The 23,767-nt window shown below is 32.9% G+C and overlaps 1 protein-coding gene across 6 annotated transcripts in view; it reads right to left on the reverse strand.

Annotated features, from left to right (window-relative positions):
- EPHA7 (EPH receptor A7) overlaps nucleotides 1–23,767 on the reverse strand; it is a gene marked incomplete at both ends in the record, with an annotated part of 164,618 nt that overhangs the window by 107,208 nt on the left and 33,643 nt on the right. The gene's annotated exons all lie outside the window — the stretch shown is intronic.

Here is a 23,767-nt window from a genome sequence, read left to right on the forward strand (position 1 = left end):
TGCTCTCAGAAATGAATAGACATCTCTATCACCTTCCAGTGAAGTTGCCCTAACTCACTTAGAGACTACTTGTTATTAAATCAAGTAACCTGGAACTATTTACTATCTCCAGACATTTTACATATTTATCTTCAGCTAAAATTTAGCAAGTCCAATTTTCATTATCTCAACCATTTTTAAATTAATTGATGGTACTATACATTGAATATATTAAATAGATTCAATTTACCCTCCATCTTTATTAAATGAATATCTATTTAAGTTTTAGTGACCTTCAAATTTAATAGAAATTAATAAATCATACCTATAAAGAAAAATAAGTGAATATTTAACATAAATTCAATTTTAACTTTTAATGTATTAGATTCAAGTTTGTTTAATGTTCTCAACTTGAGCATTATTCAGAAGTGTAATCACATTTTCCCTCTTGGGTGGAAAAACAATCCTATCTTATTAAGATAGTATATCCTCCAGAAAAAAGTCAAGTCATTCTGTACTTTTGTTCACATGCTGAATATTTAATACATAATCTGGTACAATTGAGTACTCCAAATTATCTTTTAAGCTTCAAGAATATAAGGGTGCTTTATATGAACAAGACAGGTATTTTAGATAACTTAGAAACTTAAAGATAGGTCATATTGTGATAAGTTATAGATTTGTGAACAGAACTACCATCATCTCTTTGTAAATTATGATCCACTGCTGCCCTCAGAAGCCAGTCTGCCTTTAGTTGGCTTCCTCAATTCATACAAGAGGGGAGCACTCACAAACATATTAGGCAACGAAGCTTAATGCATCTTCACCTGTTCTTGTAGCAATTACTACAAATCTAAGACACAGAGAGAAAAACGAGCTCGATTTTGAAATAATATGAAACAAAACAACACTTTAAAATGTTTCTAAAGATACAGTCTTGCCACATAAAAGAATGGTTAACTGGTAGGATAAAGGATTTAGCATGGATTTCTCAGGCTGGAAATTCCTTTCTTTAAGTATGCACTGCATCTTGTCCCATGTATTATCCGTAATTCAGTGATCAGATAGAACATCCGTAACACAGAAAAGGCAATGCTTTACTCACAACCTGCAGCTTGATAACATTAAGGCCCAGAGAATTAACAAAGAAAAAGAGAGAGAGAGACAGAGAGAAGAGATGTATGTTGAGAGTCTTTTATGATATTATGTGTATTTACTCACTTTTTACAGGGACAGGAGTTGGGGAGCAAGGAAATGGGGGAGGAATGGCAACACGATTTAACATCCACTAGGTAAGGCTTCCAGAACTGTAGGCAGCAAACTACCTAGTGCAATCTCTCACAATTCTCACCCTCCTGTTGCTAATAAAGGCTTCTAACCAAAGGCTTCCTTCCACTTTTCCCACAAATAAGCAGGTCCATTTCTTGCTCCACTTACATGGCTTGTAGAATGTATACAGTACCTAATGTAGAGAAATTTAAAACCCTTATCATTCAACTTTCAAATTTCATTAAATTCTGTTATCATTTTAGCAGATGGGAAAACAGATTTGAAGTAAAATTAACCTGAGTTCTTCAAATAATTCTGTTTGTCTAGGCTAAAACTGGATTTAGAACACAGGACTGCTGAGACTCAACCATATGCTATTGCACCAGCCTTGACTGCTGAATGAGCCAAAGTCTGGCATCTGTTCAATGGGTCTCGAAGCTTTAGCAACCCCAAAAATGAATTTTCAATGGGCCCCTATTGCCTTTTATTATACCCTTTGACTAATTTAAAGCTATTATTTTAACTTAGAAAATGCTGAAATAATATCCTAGTACACCTTACAGAAGAGATATTAAATAGATCTCCTCAATTTCACCATGAATTTTGGCATTGTAGATGCCTGCAATATGATGGAGTACAAGTATGGCCATCATTAAATAGATAATGAGAGAAGCAATCTCGAAAAAATGCGGTCATAAAAGTCTTAACATTTTTTCTTTGAAGTACTATTCTGTTTCAGTTCAGCTAATATTGAAAATAATAAGTTGTAACAAGAGAGTTTTCACTTAACATCTAAGGAAGCTATTAATTTAGATTTATTAAAAATAAGTAGAAAATCTTGGGAGCTATGGTGTGAAGAGTAAAGCCAAGAACCCGAGAAGACATAACCTGTATCTCTCAGGATAGTAGTGAGCAATTGCGTAGTAAAATGTTTAGGAAGGAAGTAACAGATGCTCATAAAATTAAAATTTTAGATGAGATATCTAGATGAAATAGCTTGAGTAAAATACTGTGAGAGAAACTGCAGTGAAGTGATATACCTGAGATTTAATCACTTAAGGAAGACTTAGATGAGCCCTCCAGCTGCTCCCAAAAGCGTACATGGAAATAAGGGCAATTTCTTCTCTCTATAAATGCAGCTGGTTTTCCAAAAAGGTACTAGTAAAAAAGTTTTTCATGGTAAATGCCTTCTGAAACCTCAATCAAAGATAAATTTCCTTTATACATAATGATGAAGTATATAAAAATAACTTTCTAGGAATCGTGCAGTAGCAGTTTTAAAACTTTTTTCTTCCTTTGCTTTATTTCTCAATTTGTTCAACAGCATTTGAACTTAAAGCAAACTTTAATTAATATACTGTATGCACTATGGTAAAATTAGTTACAATAAGAAACATACCATTTTAATCTCCTGCCTTTCGATGACTGTGTTTTTTTTAACTGAACTTTGTTTTAAGGTAATATTTCACTGGACTGATGAAGACTGGGAATATGTATAAAATTAGTTTTCAATATTTACTTTTGTAAAAATAATATTTCACCAATGATTTTAGTAACAGTATTTTTCAGTGTTACCACAAAGGCCTGGGACTGATTCTTTGGACTGTTTTTTCCTAGCCCTCAGGGCCTTAATGAATAAAATAACATAAGTTCATTATCCTAGAGCTAAGAACCATAATCTTGTCAGATTTCATACACTGAGCAAGATTTCACTTAGCCAGTTGTTTAAATGGAAAAGCACCAAAGAAAAAGAAAATCTAGGAAGCACATGAAACTTCTTTTTCCTGGACAGTAACAAGATTACCTACTGTAATATACCTACTAAATTATATTACAAAATATACTATATTCCAAGATATGTTATATTGTTTACTGCAATGAAGTAACTGTAATATTATATTTAATTTCAACTCTTTTTAAATAAGAAGATTGTCTTATGTAACAAAATTGGTTCAAATAATATGTGGGATTTAAATTCTTAAAACACACACACACACAAAGTGGAACAGGGTTTCCCATTTATAAGTAAATTACTTAAGAGCAACAAAATTCTGAACACAAAGATATTTAAATACATAAGAGAGTTGATACAAAAGCCTTGTATCCTGATTCTCAAACTCTCCTAACATTAGCATATTCCATAGCTGTCTTCAATGGATTTCAAGTGTTTAAGCAATGGGGTGCCAGGCCTGTGAGTATATACTTTCATGAGGCAGTCTGTGGAACAATCACGGTACTGGTGTAACAACTCTGTGTTCTCAATGAACAATCCTAAAGGCCACTGTAAAAGCGACAGACAAATTTCCACTTTTTAGGCTAAGCAGTTGGATGAAGTGGAATACCTCTTTTTTTTTCTGATCAAGGGTGTAGATACTCAGACTTACCCTGGTACTTTAGGTTTATGACCTACAAGGGTAAGCTTGGGGGATATCCTATCTGATTATACTTCTAAGGACCTTCTCCCACAAACTGGTTATCCCAGAAAATCCACATATTTCTAGAATTTCTCTACAGCCAAGAAGGATTCCCTCAACCATAATGGGCACATTTTTTTAGAAATCTTAAACTCCATCTTTACTTTCAGACATAACTGACCCATCCTGAACATTAAGGCACTGAAACTCCATATCTTAGTGGGCTGTGCCCCATGACTGCACATGAGGGATGCTTTGAAAAGAGACTACTGTCTTGGCCCTATTAATGATAACTGAGTCATTATTAAGGTTCGGATATATCTATATTTTAAAAGCTTTCCAGGTGTTTAGAATCATCATCCTGGAGGTTCTAGGTCTTTTCTTCGACTATCAAAGTCTGTAAAGAATGCATGATAAAAGATATGTCTACCATAAAATTGATGAGGGAGATAAGATTAGATATTATTGAGAATTATAATAAGTTAGAATTTTAAAATAATCAAAAAATTAAAATTTATTAATAAGCCAATCAAAAAATAGGCAAAGAATCTGAATACATATTTCTATATGGAACATATACAAATGGCCAATAAACACACAAAACGATGCTCAAGATCATTAGTCATCAGGGAAATGCAACTCAAAACTACAATGATAAACCACTTATACCCAGTAGGAAGACTATTAAAAAAGACAGATAAAAGAAGTCTGGTAAGAATATGGAGGAATTAGAACTCTCATACACTGCTGTTGGGAATGTAAAATGGTGCAGCCACTTTGAAAAAAACTGGCAAGTCCTCAAAAGTTTAAATATAGTTATCATGTTACCCAACAATTCCACTCCTCAGTATGTACCCAGGAGAAATGAAAACATTTACTGACACAAACACTTGAACATAATTAAATGTTTATAACAGAATTATTCATAATAGCCCAAAGTGTAGAAACAACCAAAATGTCCATCAACTAATAAATGAATGCACACAATGGAATACTATTCAGCAATCAAAAGAAGTTAAATTCTGATACATTCTGAAAACATTGTGCCATGTGAAAGAATCCAGTCACAAAAGATCACATACTATATACTTCTGTTTATATGAAATATCCAGAATAGGCAAATCTATAGAGACAGAAAGTAGATTAGTGGTTGCTAAGAGCTGAGGCAGTGAGAGGAATAGCAAGTGACTGTTAATGGGTGCAGGGTTATTTTCTGGGGCGCTGAAAATGTTCAAAAATTGATTGATAGTGATGGTTGTACAACTCTATAACTATACTAACAAATCACTAGATTGTTAACTGTCATGGGTGAATTGTATGGTATGTGAATTTTACCTCAGTAAAGTTGTCATGTATAATAAAATCCATTGATAATGCAACTTCAAACTGAACATTTAAGTTAGCCAACATTAAGAAAAAATACCAAATTTTATCTGTCAAAAATATGTTAATTTGCCTTTTAACACATATGCTCTATATTCATCTATTTTTATAAAGCTACATTTAGGTGTAAAAAATTAACTATAAATTCCAAAACAAAGGAAAATCAATATATTCTTTTTACCCATTTCTAATTTTAGTTTTATAAATAATAATTTATCTTTTATCTGAGGACTAGCATTTTACTGAGTAATTTTATAACAAATAGATGCTTATCAATACCAAGTTATATGTAGGGGAGATAATATACAAAGTTAGTTTTCAGTGAATATATGAATAGACCTTAAACATTCTTATTTTTTACCTACATCACCTGTGCTAGACAAGGGCTGGTTTCCTTTCCCCCCCAACTCCTCCTCCAAGGAGCTAACTGAATACAACTAGACTCAGCTTCCTCAGGTCTTACTCTGTTTCCAGACTTGTGATTTTAAGCACAATTAAACTTTTTCTGAAGGAATTATGTGTATGTGTCTGTGTGTAAAATATGAGGCTTTGCAGATGTTTCCGGCCACAGTTACACAGCTGCAAAGAGTTTATTAATTATGAACTATAAGTGGATTGTTCTGTAATTGAAACTTTCTGGGCTTTAATATTATTGTAGAATCTACACATATACATAGCTACGGATTCTAATGAATGCTGTTATTTTATTTATTGCAGATGGACAACTGACTTAATTTAGGCAAAGCTAGCCTGTTTCCATAGGAGCTTTCAAATATTTGTGTCATATTAACCTCTATGCTTCTGCATGCAAAGGGGAAAGCACAGACTGCAGAAATAGTATTCCCACTGCTCAAAGTGCTGACCTCATCTGGGATGGACAGATCCAGAATCTGTATTTTAATCCTATTGACAGTTCCTCAGTGGGAATAATTTAAAAAGTCGGCCTGAAAGCCAGACCTCCTGTCATTGACATGTTATGATTTTTCACATTGAGAATGAACAGCGGGCAGGGAGGATAAAAGCAACATGATGTAACGAGTATATTACAGTTTGTGAAGCACCATCCATGTTATCCCATAGCTAACTTGTAAGAGTTTAGAAAAGAAATGATGCAGAAATATAAAGTTTGATAACAGGTGCTCAAGTGCTGAAAATAATTTTGGGAGTTTTAAAACTAAAAAGAAAAACTAATTTGGGGGCATTATAAATATATATGTTATTTATCTGAGTTATTTAATTCAGTACTTCATGTTTTTTGATACTATACAGTGGAAAAGAAACAGATGTAAAATAACAAGGATTTAAAAGTTTTATTTTCAGGATTTAGACTGTAAAAGGAAATAAAACAAAGCACTGTGTCAACAGTTTTTTCTTCTTTGTTAAATTATCAGTTTGAAATACGCTAGGAGTTTTGCTGAAGTCTGACATTTAAACACTCTCTACTGTTCCAGAATGTCACTATGAGCCTGACCTCATTACCAAAATGATTAAAAGAGGAAAAAAATGTCAAGTTAGAATATTCAAAATCTTTTTTCCTCTTATTCTCTTATTCTCAAAAGAGAACTGGATTTTAACTCAAAGAACTGTGTTCAAATCCGCGCCACCACTGACTGGCATGCAATTTGGACAAAGCCATTTCACATTCTCGACTTTGATGTCCTTGTTTTCTTGTTATTCATTACTAAGAGCTAGAGACACTAGCTTTTTTTTTTTAATTTAAATTTTCAAAAGGTTGTTTTAACTACACAGTAATTGGTTATCTAGCTGTTAAACTCTAGCACGATTGTTTTCGTTGAAATGCTACACGTATATTTCTATCACCATCACCACCCCAAAATGGTACATCCTAACTCACACCCACTTAGTCTTTCAGTGGTGCCTCAGCAAGAGTGTGAAAGACAGGTTCTGGAAGGGCCGTCCTGTCTCTGCGTGCATCCCTGACAGGCAGTGGCAGGCACTGTGTCAAGGATTCCTCTGCTCAGCCATTCACCTCGATCTCTCCCTGTGCCACTGTTGCCAAACCCTGTGTGTGTTCTCAGAGATGTGCATATCCATTTTGGTTCATGCAGGTAAGGATCCAGAAATGGAATTTTTAATTATGTAAATTACTTAATAGTCAACTCCCATAAAAGGAAAGATTCAAAATGAAATCAGACCCTTCTGGATCTCATTCAATATTGTCCTCAAAGGTCTACTTTGGGATCAACCCACAGATAAAAAACATAAATTAACTATGAAGTCTCAGAATTTAGTAACCCCACTGGAAATAAACTAAAGTAACCTTAACCTTAATTCATGTCTATAGCAAAATAACATAATTATGGGGTTCCCATGGGTGAAAAACACTTAAATTAGGGGAAGCCAGCTAACCAAACTCGAATATTATATTATTTATTTGTGGTAACTAAAAAAATGTGACATTTATGACAGAGTATTATTTTATTTTACTAAAAGATTTCCTTGAGGGCATGTCATTATGAACAAGAGGATGCAGTAAGTTCTTAAAGAGTAACTGGTGTTAGGAAGATTTCAGACGGGGGATATGATTTACTCTAGCATTTAGGCCACTGTCAAATTTATTTTCAAATATTTCCCTTATAGTTATTATAATAACATACTTTCTGTAATTTGATTTTATTATTCATTCTTCTTATGCTAAATTATCCTCACAGTTTTGAAAACAGCAAGAAAGGTCAGATAATATAAGCTCTATATTCAAAACATAATGTAAAATATACTAGTGAGAATTCCTCTTTTGAAAGATCAAGATTCTTGTTTTAACATAATCATATTAAAAACAACAGTTCTTAAAAGATAAAGTTCATATTCTGAATTACAGACATTGTTAACTTCATCATCTAAGGTCTCACTCCAACAATCCTGAAAAGGCAATACAACTTGTCCTTTATATAAATTATGAATCTGACTTCCCTCTAGCATGTACTAGCTGTGTGACCTTTGTAAAATTGCTTAAGTTCTCTGAGCCTAGTTTTTCCATACCTAAAATAGAAAAACCTAATAATAAGACTACTTCCAAAAATTATTGTGAATTAAAGTGTATGATTCATGTGAAGAACTTAGCACAATGTCTGGTGGAGAATAAGCACTCAATAAATAGTAAACTATTATGATTATTTCACAATGTCAATTTCCATGCAAAGTTTTGATCCCACTCTGGTTTCTACCCCTGATAAACACTGAGCCATTTCCCCATTACCAGAGGTGTATGCAAATAAGAAACACAAATTAATTATTAGGCAAATATGGCCATATTATGCATTCATTCTCTAAGTAATTATTGTTTGCCTACTCTTTGCATTGTGCCAGGCAATAGACCAAAGCTATAACTGCTGAAAGACAAATATGATGATCTCTCAATACTATATTACCTTTTGACCTAGCATCAAATCGTATGGATAATTATGTGCTTAAGCTAATTAAATTTCTGATTTTTCATAAGAAATTACTTACATAAATTATAAATATCGTACCTTAATTTGTATCTTTTACAATGCACTTAATTATGTCCTATTTCAGTGTTGAACATAGACTCAGAAGTCACCTTGCCAAAGCTGTAGCATTTCATCAATGTGAAGTGAAAAAACTACTCAGTGTAGGTAGACATGCAGGAAATGTGTGTAGGTACATATTATTGACCAATTATATTTAAACTGGAGAGCTATTTGTGGCAGTTATTGGCTTGTTTTTCAATGAGGCTAATAGTGGATCTGGCAATATCAGAATACTCTGGAAGTGCAGGTTATTTCAAGTTCAAAAGACTTCAGCTGGATGAGAAATATGTATATAAATAAAAATGTTAGAGATTTTGTTATATTTAATAAAGTGAACATTTTTAGTTAAATTCAAAGAATTAAAATCAGACTACTTTGTGGTTCTTCAATAACTGGTTTTCTCCTACAATCTATTTAAAACTACATATATGTAGAAAAAGTCTGCAAGATCCATAGCCAAAATGAAAAGAATTAATTTCTCTTAATTTCTTAAAATAAAGGGCAGACTTTCCATTTTAAGCAGTCTAAGATATGGGCTTTTCACCATCAGTTTTCTGTGGTCATTTCAAAAATTATTAAAATGAAATCATCAGTTAAGGCAATCTTTCTAGCTATTTTGTGGAGACTCTTTTTTTCTTATTTAGTCAGTTATAAAATATGGATCAATACTAAGTCTTGTGAAGCAAATTACCCTAGAGCAGTTGAAGGCAGTTTGAACATGTGGCGAAATAAATAATCATTTCTGTTATGTTAGAGGAACATTTTCTGAAGATCATAAAGAAATCAGTTTACCAGGAAGAAGAACATCTTAAAAAGATGCATCAGGACAATGAGGAGATTCACTCAATCCTTAATTCTCAGAAATAAAAGAAAATAACAGGCAGAATAAGTCCTTACAACAAATGATGTTGTTGAGCTCGATATTTTTTTCAAAACAGACATTCACACACACACAAAGTGAATAGATACATACATATACATATATGTGAGATAAACAGAATTGTTAGATAAACAGAATGGTTAGAGAGAAACAAAATAGTAAGAATTCTCTAACTGGATACCCATACTTTCCACTTCTTAATAATAGAAAACCAGTTAGTTGCTAATTTTTATCTCCACACCAAGCCAATAATCTGATATAGTTCTACCATATCCTATCTACTTTGCAGCCACAGTATTTTGCAAAAAGACAATCTTGGTACTAATAGAATATTATTTAATATGTTTCTTAATAAATTCTTTAGGAAAAGCTGTGTTACACATGTAAAAAGACATCTTAACTAGTTTAGTTCCTTTTTTTAAGAATAACTGACTCATCCTTTGTGAATCAATCAATCAGAACCTTAACTCCTACGTAGAAGGCAGTACAAACTGGTCATGATTGTGGCATTAACACTGTCATAATTATTTCTTCATGTGTGTCTCCTCCAGCCCACTGTGAGCACCACAAGGACAGGGATTATGATATTATCCATGGATCCCAAAACCACAGCACAATGTCTAGCATACAGCAGGAGGTTAACCTACATTTATTGAATGAAAGAACATTTATTCATCCTACAGAAGTATGCACCTGGTAAAAGCCATCCCACTTACCAAAGGTTAATTCACTGACACCACTTAGTAAATTTTCCATAGTAATCAGATCAATGGAAATGACGTGGTACATTCTTAGTAGAATGTGGTACAGTACTGACAGTTATAGGAGAGACAGTTCAGGAGCTCAGACTCCTAAGGAGTTCCCTGTTATGCTGTACAGGGAAATAACTGCATAGCCATGTTTAGATTAATGCTCTAGATGATTTCTAAAATGATTCTATGAGAATCCTTAACATAGTAACATGAATAAGTGTATGAATGAGATGTAAAATATTTTATGAGTATAATTGAGAACATTTTCTTTGAACATGGGAGAAGGAAGGTCCAAGAAAGAGAAACTACTAAGTAGTGAATTATAAATCATAACAAAACTTTCAGTGTAGGGCTCTTTTCCAAGACAAAAATCTAAAGAATAATATTCCCCCTCATATTCCTAAACAAGGCCATTTTTCTTTAAATATCAGATCTATCCAAACTCAAAACCAAGAATATTCTAGTTTTAGGTAATCTAGAATTGCCATATTCTAGAGAGTACAGAAATGATTTCATTTCTGTTAGTAATTTGGAACTAGACAGGCCAACTTTAAAGTAAATACTTGTAATTAGCATTTCTATTGGAAAACACAGAAATATTACTGATATTTATTACATTATGAAAAATGATTTCAATTTATTTCTAACTGGCTCTCTTTATTTATTTATTATTTACTTAAAAAAATTTTTTTCTGGCTCTCTTTTAAATTTTAAAAACAATTACTGTAGAGTAAAAAAAAGAACTACTTTAAATACAATGGGCTATTACATCTTTTTTTAAATTATGATCACAAACACACACATATATCTACACACCCTTCTGTACATTTGTATTATTCCATTCAGTTTCATATATCTCAAATTAATTTGTTTTGCCTATGACCTATAGGAGGAGGGGCATGACAAAACTAAGGGTTAAAGCCTGTTTATATGAACATATAATATCTCACTGTTTTCAAGTCAAAACTTAAATCTAACAGAAAAACTGGATAAAAACATAAAGTACCTTAACATTAATGGTGAGCTCAGGAAATGTAATGTCAACACTACAAAGTATCAAACTCAACACATATACGCCCACATAGTCAATTTGAAATAACTGAGATATTCAGAAGTGAAATACTGCTTTCTCACAGAAAAGGATAATAATGTAAATGAAAAATCACTGAAAGTTCTTACAAAGAAAAGAATAAAAAAGAATATAATGATTGATTCTATTGCTATATTAATGGCACTATAATATAATATTTAATACAGAGAGCTTATAATGCATTAAATCTTCCTAATTAATTAGAATCAAGTCATCTCAAAACCTACATAAAGGTTTGGAAGTTTCAATTTATACTAATCAGAATACAGACAATAAGGAAGAAAAAACATCAGTTCAAAGATTACATCCAAGCCAAATGGTAAAGAACATACAAAAGAAAAGCACATGACATTGTGAAGACACGCTGTCACAGAAGGAAACCAGGTGGAATAGATCAGACAATATTTTTAGAATAGACTTTTTTTTCAATATTTAAGTTGATTTACCTTTTGGGTAAATGTTCAACAAAAGACTGATAAGAATAGTAGTTGTATGTATGTTTAATTAAACAGAATATCTAAAAGCTAAGGTGTTATTGACTCAGTCCTATGTAATTTAGGGATAATCAAGTATTGTATAAGAATTTATGACATAAAAACCTTTGTGAGTAGATGTATGCCAATGGAAAAATTAGGTATCTGATGGTTGAAAATTTTCATGTGCTTTTATTTCATGTCACAATATGAACATAAAACCTATGGCATGATTAGACCAAGGGTGACCCTTGCCAAATGCCAAAAATTATAAGAGAAAATCCAAACCTGGTAAGAATAGGACTATTCCTTTTGCAATTTTTGAAGATGTTTATCTTGTAGTTTAAATTAGTAGTCCTTTAAGTAAGGGGCTAAAAGGTTAAGCTTTTCAAGCTGCAGACGTTAAAGGATAACGTCTGGCCCGGTGCCAATAAAGTTCTGGGATTTTCCCCAAATGAAATTCTTCTCTTACCATACAAATAGACAGTATTGAGTGCTATAAAATATCTTGCAAAATTAGAATTTGGAGGAAACAGTTTTTTATTAAGAGAAGGTACATTGCTCTTTACCTGTTATCTTTATTATATCTCTGCTTTACAAATTTTCCATTTAAGTTACATACCTAAATGGAATGCAGTTTGTCCAAACTTCTAAATAGTTTTCTGTTGTTCATGAAATGTGTTGAATACCTAACTGCAAAGTACTATGCTTGTAGTTCTAACAACTTGAGTTCTATTTAATATGTTTATTTATACATTCTATTTTTTACACGTAATTATGATAGTTGAGTAAGTTCATATGTTGGCATTGCCTTAATATCTGTATCACAAATTCATTAATTTTTATTAAATTAATTCTTTGATTACTCTGAAATAAAGTTATATTTCCAAAGGGAATAGAGAATTCTGAAAATATACTACTCTCTTCTAAATTTTAGTATACAGACTTATAATTTAGAGTGTGCTGTTTCTTAAAAGAATTGTCAAAATGGCTGTCTAGATTAGGGTTTATATATTTGTTTCTATTCAAATATTTAGCTGTGATACATAATAATAAAATGAACAATATCTATGTATTTTGACCTAGTCAATATGTACTTATAATAATCTATATTCAAAATGAAATAACAGACATATTTTTTCTATATATCATATTTAATTTTATTAATATAATCCAAAAATTCTACTTTGTTGTTTAAATATCAAAAATCAAAAATAACAAAAAATTCTAAAAGCAATAATCCTTAGCTTTTCTTAAAATCCAGATGCTCCATATTAGATTTTTAAGAATTTGGTGAAGTGGAAAACAGATTTCTATCAAGTAGAAAACAGAAGCCCTAACTTTTTGGAAATGCTGAATCCTACAGTTAAATTTCTTCAATCAATACTTTGGTAGGACAGGAAACCTTGTATGCAGTAAAGTACTTTAAAATCATATTTCTTTTATTCAGTATAATTTGTGGAAATACTATGGAATAGTTTTTCAATCATTCCAACAATTAATCAAGAATACTTGATTCTTGGTTCTCTGGAATTTGATATAACACTGATTTGTCAGCTGTTTACCACCACATAGCATTATCCCACAGTGTTACGGAGATAATTTAATTAGCGAGCGTGAATGACAGTATCAAAATTAGAGGTATTTTTAGCTCTCAGGATTCGCCAACGTCTCCAAAGTCATTTCTCTAGAATGACAAAGGGTTATGCTACATCTGTTACTCTCCCTTTTCTTCTGGTGCAGTCCCTTCTGAAGAATCACGAGCTTAACATAAGCACATCATTTACTATGGATTAATATACTGTTGTGTGTGGTTTTGCAAAAGATAAAAAAGTTACTACAAATCTCATTTTACATGTTAGACTAACATATGAAGGAATAAATCCTTTTGCAGCACACCTCGGTGTTTCATCAGTACTCCTATTATTAACTTCCAGAGAGAAACAGCATAACAATAGATAAAGAAGATTTTATCAAATATCAGAAGAAATAATAAGATAGTAGACTACTGAATTCCCAACCAACAGAAAGCACTAAAATAACATGGAGTCTCACAAAAGGTATTAAAATAGAGCACAATTTTTTTCTTAGATTCATGCTCAAATTTAGAGATATTTATACTACGGTGTAAGCTCTGTGGTGCTGAACTCCTAAAGGAGATTCATTACAAATATATTTGCTAAAATTTCAACCCACACCTCCTTAGTGAAGCCATATTTGACCTCTGGTTTAGACAATTGAGCCCCTCCTCTCTCTTACCCTTCCTAAAATTAAGCACTGTAGATTCAATCTCTATCTTTTATCTATCTATCTATCTACCTATCTCATACTGGGTATTATTATATTATCACCACAATCTTACAAGATAGTTATCATATTCTTCCAAGTAAATGTAACAGTGTTTACTTTATTTCCTTTACATTTCACAGCAGTTTGGTCCTTTGAAGTTTTCCTTCTGAGCATCATGCCTCACTAAGCAAGTCTCTAATACCACCCAGAATGTTGCTGTTTTATGTATATTTATGTAGATTGTAATTTTTTGCCAAAATAGAAAATATTTGTATATGTGAATGTGTATTGATGGATAAGGAAAAGTTTATAGAACAGTAGAAGGCAGTCTTTAAAAATGCAGGCTATGGAGCCAAACACCTTGAGTTCAAACCCGAGGTTCAAATGCTAGACCTATCACTAGACCACTGAATAGAAAACTGCCTAGGAATAGTAATAGATTTTTCCTAATATGAATGCTGTATGGGCTAAATTAAAGAACTTATAACAATATCTAGTACATACTTAGTACTCTATACATGTCATTTAATGTAATTATCATCATTATGTTAACATAGTAAAGACAACTGTCTTTTTTTTAATTAAGACAATTTTGCTTCCACTAAAACATATAAAAACTTTGGAATATTCTCCAACATTTTTGCAAACTATCTGTTTAACTGCATCACTATGTAAATCCAGTAGCTTAATGTGTGAAAGTTTCAACTTAGCAATTCCTTTAATAGTTTCAACAACTAAAGAAATCAGGTATATTAGATTCATTAAAATGACATTATTCTAAAAAATTCTTCATTTGAAAATTAACCTATTTCCCCTTCTGTTGTTTTGGTCTAGATAAACTTACTTTGTTTAGTATGTTATTTAGGTGGCGATAACAACTCTACACTATACTCTACAATGAAAGGAAATATACCAAACACACAGTTCAATCTGTGTAACTTGCCATATAATACCAAAAGAAAACAACATAAGACAGACTGATAAAAACTGAGATTTGAAAGGTTCTGATATCTCATAGGCAGCTATCATAGAAGAAACATTCACTGAAAAAAAAAGAGAAAGAGAAGGAAAGGGGAAAGTAATGAAAAAACAGATTTCTATAATCATACAACTTATTTATCAGGTCAGTTCAAGGGGTTTCTTTGCTACCGTTAACAGTGATGTAAGTATCGATATACAACTTGATATCAGTCTGCTTTCCACCCACATCTGCCAAGTCTGACAATGTTTTTCTAAAACTGAGAAAAATGAAAGCTACTATTCTCTTCCTTCATGACTACAAAACGAAAAAATAATCACAGTATTTTAGAACTTCTGTTGTTAATTCTCTTAGCCCATATGCCCAATAGAACCCTCATTATAAGAGATTTATGATCTATGGATATAGGGCAAGTTGGGGAGAAGGAGGTGGGGTTTCCTCATAATTAACAACAAGTCTGATGATAACAAGGCAAAGAGAGAGAGGACACACTCCAGAAAGCAGGCCGTACCATCAGGAGCAGTAATCAAGTAAAAAACTGTGGTTTCATTTTCACATAATAACACAACACTGGTAGTCTGCAGCCAAACAACTGACCTGAGATCTTTGAGAAAACACAACCTATCATGATGTATGAGAACAGAAGGCCTAAGATGCTTTTCTCACCTGTAGGAACATATGTGGCTGATTTTCTGGAAAATCGTGTCCTTCCATTATAAGATAAAGTGAAAGATTCAGGCAGACTCATATCTTCTCCCCTTCCATCTTTGAGGCAGATCCTCAAAACACAAATTAATTATCCTTCTCTTTCTTATGTTCCCATCCTTTATTCCTTAGACGTCTTTGCTTTCTGAGAAAAGTAGCTCAGAGTCCTCACCACTTCTATATTCCTAGCAATACCTGAGAGTAGTGACATCAGTCCTTTGCATTTTGCTAATAATCACCAAATAAATATCTGGAAATAATTTACTTAGGAATTACAAGGCTCCAGTATATTACAAAGTTTTCCTATCTATGGCATAGGGATGTAATTTTTAATTCTCCAGTGCAATACATCTCAAGTGGGGGGAATTTGCCCCTGGGGAACATTTCACAACGTCTGCAGACTTTTTTTTTGTTATAACTATAAGGGGGTGGTGATGTTACAGGCATCTAGTAGGCAGACATCAGAGATGCTGCTAAATCTCCTACAGGGCTCTCCAAAACAGAGGATTATCTGGCACAAAACATCAATAGTGCTGCTGTTGAGAAACCTTGCTTCACTACAAACAGGTATCTGTCAGTTTCACTCTGAGTCTTAGGCATCTCCGTGTTAATGAAGCTCTGTCCTAACTAGGCAAAATAAAGAAAGGATCATGGTTAGATTTTTTTTCCATATTTATACAAAAATAGAACATAATTTTGTTGCAAATGTTAGTTTTATCTTTCATAAACTTAATTTTTCTTCAAAGTTCTCCAGCTAAAGCTCTAGATAATTTGCTTAGAAATTAACCTCATTTGAAACTTCTGTTAAAAAAAAAAAGTTTTTAAAAAACTAAAAAAAGTGCTATGTAGATTGCAGTTGACAGAACTATTGTTATTACCATTATTTATCTCTTCGATCATATCAGTGCCCCTATTTCAAATTTCCAGCTACATATAAGTGTCTCCACTTATAAAGCCTACCCAAACCTAAAACTCAAAAGGGAAAAACAAAACAAAACAAAACAAACCCTGAACTTGTCATTCCTTTAGTAGCAGGAAACTTGGAGTTTCTACTTTCTGCTACTCCTCTTATCAAGTTAATTCCTGTCTGTTATTCTTTTGACACTCTGATCACAGCAACCCTGTGTCAAATGTTTATCACGGTACATCTTGTTTACTGCACTATCTTGCTGTGTAGCCATTCACTTATTCATTCATTCAACAAATATTTTCAATACTTCTTATGTACTGTTTATGCGAAGAACAGCAGACATTGTGGGAAGAAAGACAGACAAATCCCTGCCCACACAGAGCTCTCAGTCCAGCAGAAGACCAATAATTAAAAAAGCAATTCTCACAAATCATGATGTGTTCAGAAAGGGGATCACTGTAGGAACAGAGATAAGTGACAGTTCTTCTGGTGTAACTGAAACCTGCAGACTCAGGAAGAAATATTCAAAGGAGCGTGGAAAGAGATTATTCACAAGGAAAGAAAGAGTAGAGAGGGAAAAGATGATGGCACATTTGAGGCAATGACGGAATGTCAATGGGCTGAAATGTAGAATACAAGTGGAAGAGAAGCAAGAGGTGAAGCTGGAAAAAAGAAGCAGGGGTAAGAGTTAAGAATTATTATTTTATTCTAAGAGGAATAGAAAGCCATTGAAGAATTTTAAGAAGAGAGTGTTCTGTCAAGGCTCGCACTTAGAAAGATCACTCTAACTACACTGGATTAGCAGGAGGCATAAAAACAGAACAGAGAGAAGGCTGCTGCAGTAAAACAGGTGAAGGGTAACGGTGGTCTGTAAGAGGATGCACGAGTTTGTTTATAGAGACCTGGACATTCAGTAGATCTTTGGGAGGTAGAATCAAGAGATTTTTACTAGATAGTCCCCATTCTCTACACTTACACTTTCCAACTGTCTAGCACATGCCAGCAGATTCAGTATTAAAATGTTGGAAATTAAAATTCAATTTGATTTATAAGAGGTAAAAGGGTCCTCACGACATCATATGAGATAAGTAGGCAAGCAAATCTCCCTCATTGGACAGGAGATGAAAGTGAAGGCTCAGAGACATTAAGTGGCATGCAAATTTATAATGTTACTAAAGAGTAAAAGTGGGCTTAGAACACAGCCATCAGTTTCTGAATCCAGTTCTGTTTCTAGTAGAGTGTTTTTCCTGGATCTAGACCTCTGCCAAAGTCGTGTGCTGCTTGGTGTATATTACTCATTCTGGCATATGATTACTGTCAAGTATAATTTTCTAATCATTTCATTAGTATATATGTATATTCACTAACCATTACAAACAGAAATGAAAATAAGAGCATAAACTCTTATTATATTGAACATAACTGGATGAATAAAATCATAAATAGACATCTATATTAATATAAGTAATATGGGAAGACGATATCTATTAGCATTGTCCAGGCTAAAATTATGTTTCACATGGGTTGGCTGGCATGATTGGAACATAAATATTTAATGAATTATAAAAATCAAATTTTCCTTCATCCAAGTTCACCCTATATGCACATTAACTTCGGAGAAGCAAAAAACGTTGAATTGCCTCTTTCTCCAAAACATGCTTTTTCTTTCCATTTAGTTGCATTTGACAAGTAATCCTATAAGATGCTCTACATTTTCAGCACTAAATTTAACTCCAAAAACTATAATTAGTCAATTTCTATCATGAAATACGAAGACTTGAGTCATAGTTCAATAACTTAATGTTAGGGCATTATAATTGCTTTTCTTAGTGGATATAACTACCGGTTACACATATATAAATTTTACTTTGGATATGGTAGGCAATAATAGCCTTATATTTTAAAAAATCTAAAAGATAAAAGAATACATTTTAAAAAGTGATTATTTTAGAAACATATAAAATGTGTGAAAAGGAGGAAGTCAAACACTTTATATGGAAGATGACTATATTATTTATTATCCAAACCAGGGCCTTTTCAAGAGTGAAAGGGGAGCTATTAATAACAACAGAATGAGTGTCACCTTAATCACTAGAATGAGATGACAACAAAGGGAAATGGCCTTTCTAAGAGTTCCTGAAATTACAATGATGAGACGCTCAGTAAAATTCACTTTTGTATGCAACAAAAATAACTAAATAACCTAGACATACATCAAGGTTCTGAAATCTGGAGATTCTGAAAATTATAACAGTCAGCCCCTCTACCAATATTTTTTATTTTATTTTATTTTTTAAAGAAATTCTGTTTTATTTTTTTAATTTTATTTTATATCTATCAATATTTTTAGAAGTGAGTTAGAATCAATATATTTCACAATAACAACCTGTTTAAAACTGAGTTTAAAACTGTAAGAAGTTTTTGTTGCTGTTTATGTTTAACCTTCCTGCACACTAACTATAGCACCCTTGTTTAGTGCTAAGAACCTGAATATGTTGTCACAGTCACCAAAGAGATTTCAAGCTCCAATAACATTTTTAAAATCTATTATTATTTCCACTTAAATCTTTTCAATCTATAAGAAAAGTACCCAATTAACTTTGAAAAGCAAAGCTTAGTTGCCAAACTAATCAAACCCTATTATACCTTCTCATAATTCTTGAACTTCAGTTCCAAACTGTCACAGGAGAAAGCAAATATTTTGGTAGGAGCAAAGAAAAATACTTTAACTCAAACGATTAAGGTGTGAGCTATGAACAATAACCACTTACAATATATAATACAAAAGCAATATGCTACCACAAAAGCATTCCTCCACAGATACTAGACATTTTAATCCATCTCTGCAAAGAACAGGAGGTATTAAAGAGTTGAAACAGAAATTGAATTTTTAAAGATGGTTGGAGAAAGAAATATCCATTAGTAAGCAGCATTCTCACTGGGATTGCATTTCTTGAATATTCTCCGTCAAGGAGATTAGAATATCAGTTTTTACACTTTAGTCCGGGAAAGTGATAGTCTGAAATTAGAGCTGCTAAAAACAGGTAGGTACTGTGAAATTCAAGGAAATGTTACACCAAGAAGCTAAAGGAACGAAAAAAGGATAAAATTCTCTTTATCCTTACAAAATTGGCACATTATTCCAAGTGAGGTAACAGGCAGAACCTCACAGCAGATTAAAAGGAATTTGAGGACAAATGTTTCATTCAGTAGGCCTTTCTATATAGCAGATAACTTTCCACCCAGTAAAGAAAAGCCTTGTCTTTTATTAACTCCATTTGAAGGTTTGTGTTACTATATAAAACCCCTCTTTTTTCACTTATTCCTGAATGTATTGGCAAGTACTGCTACATCATTCATACTTATAAAATTCAACGTGGCAGGTGGTCCTTAATTTTTCACTGTAACTATTAAAAGCTCTGTGGAAGGTGACTGTCTTGTTTCCATTTGCTTTTCATGTGTTTTGGTTAACATTAAAGCATTGCCTCCTGAACATTTTCAGATCATCCTCTTAAATATAATGAAATCCTTTTTAGCAAAAACAAATAGCCGATTTTTCTGAAAATTTTTACTGTTCTAGTCACAGGTATATTCATTTGAAAGGATCATATTTATTACTTACAAATTCATCTACTTTCAATGCTTCATGCATAACTGTCCTTGACAACAAAATTACAAATTGAAAAGATTCTAAGGTGATAAATTTTAAGTTAAAAGTAAAATAAGCAATAAAACAAGTTATTATTTTAAGTTATTAGATAGTTAAATGATACATATCTCATTTTCACAAGTCGAGAACTGAACATAAATGGTGGGGAACACAGGTAAGACCTAATACAATATGCCTTTAAAAGATCATATTGTGTTTTACTACCGTCTCTGAAACAAACTAAAGATTTTTATTTTAGAAAATCCTTTTCATTTCAAAATATGTCCTTAAAAAGTAGGACCTTTCAGTCTGATTTATTTTGTAGGGCAAATAAAGCTGCTTCTTTTGGTATTGTGATTATTAACACATTACATATTTAGTAATTCTAACAACTGATTAATTAATAAACATTAGCAAATTAATTACAAATTAAATTGAATTAATCACAAATTAAATCACCAATTAAAAAGCTTAGAAACTTTATATCAAAGGTTGTTGGAACCAATGAGCTAATAAGTCAGGAGAAAAGATAATGACATTCTGGAATTCTGAGACAGGGTACTCTGTACACCTTCCCCCTCACCTCTCCCCATCCCTGTCCTTTTTCCTTATACCCTGTGATCCTCTCATCCCAATTCTTCTGCTCCATCTTTTGGAGAGATAAACTGATAGCACTTCTCCATCTGTCAACAACCACAGCCATACTTAAGCCATCATCATCAAACAGAATTTTTTCATTTCCCAGTCACTAACTCTGATATTTCCCACTTTGATCTCAGCCTTGAATCTTCTTCCTTTCCTACATTAATCCTGCTTTCTATGTTCTTCTCCTTCAAGGACCCTAGACAATCATTTCCCACTGCATTTGGAAACATTGTACCAAACATTACTAAGAATTACACGAAAAGGATTTATCTTAAAGTCAGCTTTGCACATTCGATCAATCAAATAAGTTTAGGAAACTTTGGATAGAAAAAGTCTTTAATGCCAACCTCTCAAAGCTTTTGTCTCATATCATTAACTATCCAGCAGAAAATAAGAACCCTTTTAATGTGGACCATCCAAGTAACTAAATAGATAAACTTTTATCCATTCCTCTAACAAGCTTGCTTTGTCTTGGTTTTCTTTTCTGCACAACAGCCATTTTCTCACTTGAACATTCATTCCTTGGCTCACGTGAATTTGGTTTCTGCCCTCACAACTATCTAGATGATGGAATGAGACGTTACTTATCCCCATATGGTTCTTCCTGAAAAACTCTCCCACTGGGATTTAATCTAGCTTGTCTTCCCAGCTTTTGCTACTACTACTACTATTTTCACAAATATCTCTGACAAGGTCCTAGCTTATCTAAGTCATTTGCAAGAGGCTTCTAACACTGCATGCAGCCACCATCCACAGCCACATTCATTTTAAGGCAGAAGCCCAGGCTACCTGGTTTTCTGACCTGACCAAGGATGAGACTTTACAAAACTGGGTATTGGAAAACTATACTTTCCTGCTTTGTCCATTGTACCCAAAGTCTTTATCCAATTTTAACAGGCTGTCATTAGGAGTACTCAATCTGACTGGCCCATCATTTGATGGGAGAGCCTCATTGCCTACTGCCTTAAAGCTTTTAGGTAATTCCCATCAACTCACATACTATCTTTAGCTAAACTAAAGATTTACCAAATTTACTAAATTTACCAAGCACTTATTTGTTCCTGGGATGTCACTCAGTAATACATATGCATTACATGATTTAGTATTAATAATAATATCAGCTATCATTCAGATTCCATGGATTCTACCATGAATCCATAATTTAAGATGAGGAAACAGATTATGTGAGATTAAGTAACATGTGCAAGTTCACAACTAGTAAGTAGTAGAGTAAGAATTTGACTCCAAAGCTCTTTCTCTTTACCAGTGAAATGTAGCATCTTAGGCAATAATATATTTTTCATAAAGAATATACAAGTAAAATATTCTGGGACTTCAGGAGAGAAGAGATTCATTTTGACCATGAAAATCAGAGAGGGCTACCTGGAGGAGTTAACACTTGAGCTTTTGAAGGATACACAATATATACAATATATACATATTTTACGGTGGATGTGGAGGAAAAGGAGTATCAGGAAAGTGAAACAAGCACAATAGAAAACACTGAAACCAAAAATTAAGGACTGTATTTAGAAACTATTGACAAAGGAAGTTAGTTTGACTGAAGTGAAGTGGGCTTAAACAAGACAGTAGTAAAAGATAAGCTCAAAACTCTAATGTCATGTGTCACCCTTAACATCTTGTTCCTTTTCTGAGCATTAGTTTTATTTCCTAATGTGTCCCTAACACACCCCTTCCTTCCCATTTTCAGTAACAGGGTCTTCATTCAGAGAGTTTTTTCTAGTCACTCCAAAAGGTGTTGCTTTTGGTTTCTCTCATCTCTAATCCAGTCTTCAACTTCCCTTCAACTTATCACCACAGCACAACTTTGATTATATACCCTACTTAAAAATTTGTGATGATTTCTCCATAACTACAAACGTAGTACAAATTCCTTAGTACAACATAGAAAGTCCCCCGAGACTCAATCCAACTTATCTTCTATTTTCCTAGCTTTATCACTATAATCTTTTTCACACACACCCCAGCTATCTGATCAACAAATATGACCTGCAATTTCATACACGCCCCACCTTTGTTCATCATGTTCACGGCGCCTGGAAGTGCCTTTATATGATTTCACATCTGTCTATTAAAAATCAATGTACATACCATCTCCTAAAAGCCTTTATTTTAATAAAGTTGAAATTTATTTTCTCACTTAATTAGAATTTATATATAATTTACCATTTTCTGACTTATGTTGTAACTAGTTATTTAAACCTTCATACTTTGATGAAAATAGAAAGTTTACCTATGGTACACAGAGTAGATACTCAGTACAGATTTTTGTTTGTTTGTTTTTCTGGCTTGTTTTTTCAACTAATGGATGGGGAGATAATTTGGGAGGAAATTGTCAGGCAGGATGAAAATTTTCCTGATGTAAGTCTTAGGCTGGGCAACAGCTGCTGAGATGGGAAAACGCAAGCTGTGGGCAGCCTTTTCCATCTACTCTACAAATCAAGTTTCCTGGTGCTGCAGAAGCTTCTAAGATTGGGATCCTGACATGATATGTATCTCCTAAACATCTGAGTGGAGAAGGCTGATCTACCAAAAAATATATAGGACTATGCAGAGCTAGAGGCCACAAGTTTATATATCTTTAAAAAAAACCTCATAAATTATACTCTATCATATGATTCCCAGATAATTTATCTCCCTAAAATATATTCTGTAGTCTAATATGAAAATTAGTGAGGCATCCTTAAAATAGACCTACTGAATGGCATGAAAATTAAAAACTGTATTTTTTGTTTGAACTAAGAAACCCAGAAATTTTGGATATGATATCAGACAATCAAAGATTAGTTGCTGGCTTCCCTGGTGGCTCAGTGGTTG

The sequence above is a fragment of the Hyperoodon ampullatus genome (assembly GCF_949752795.1).
Source record: "Hyperoodon ampullatus genome assembly, chromosome: 12".
NCBI lineage: Eukaryota > Metazoa > Chordata > Mammalia > Artiodactyla > Ziphiidae > Hyperoodon > Hyperoodon ampullatus.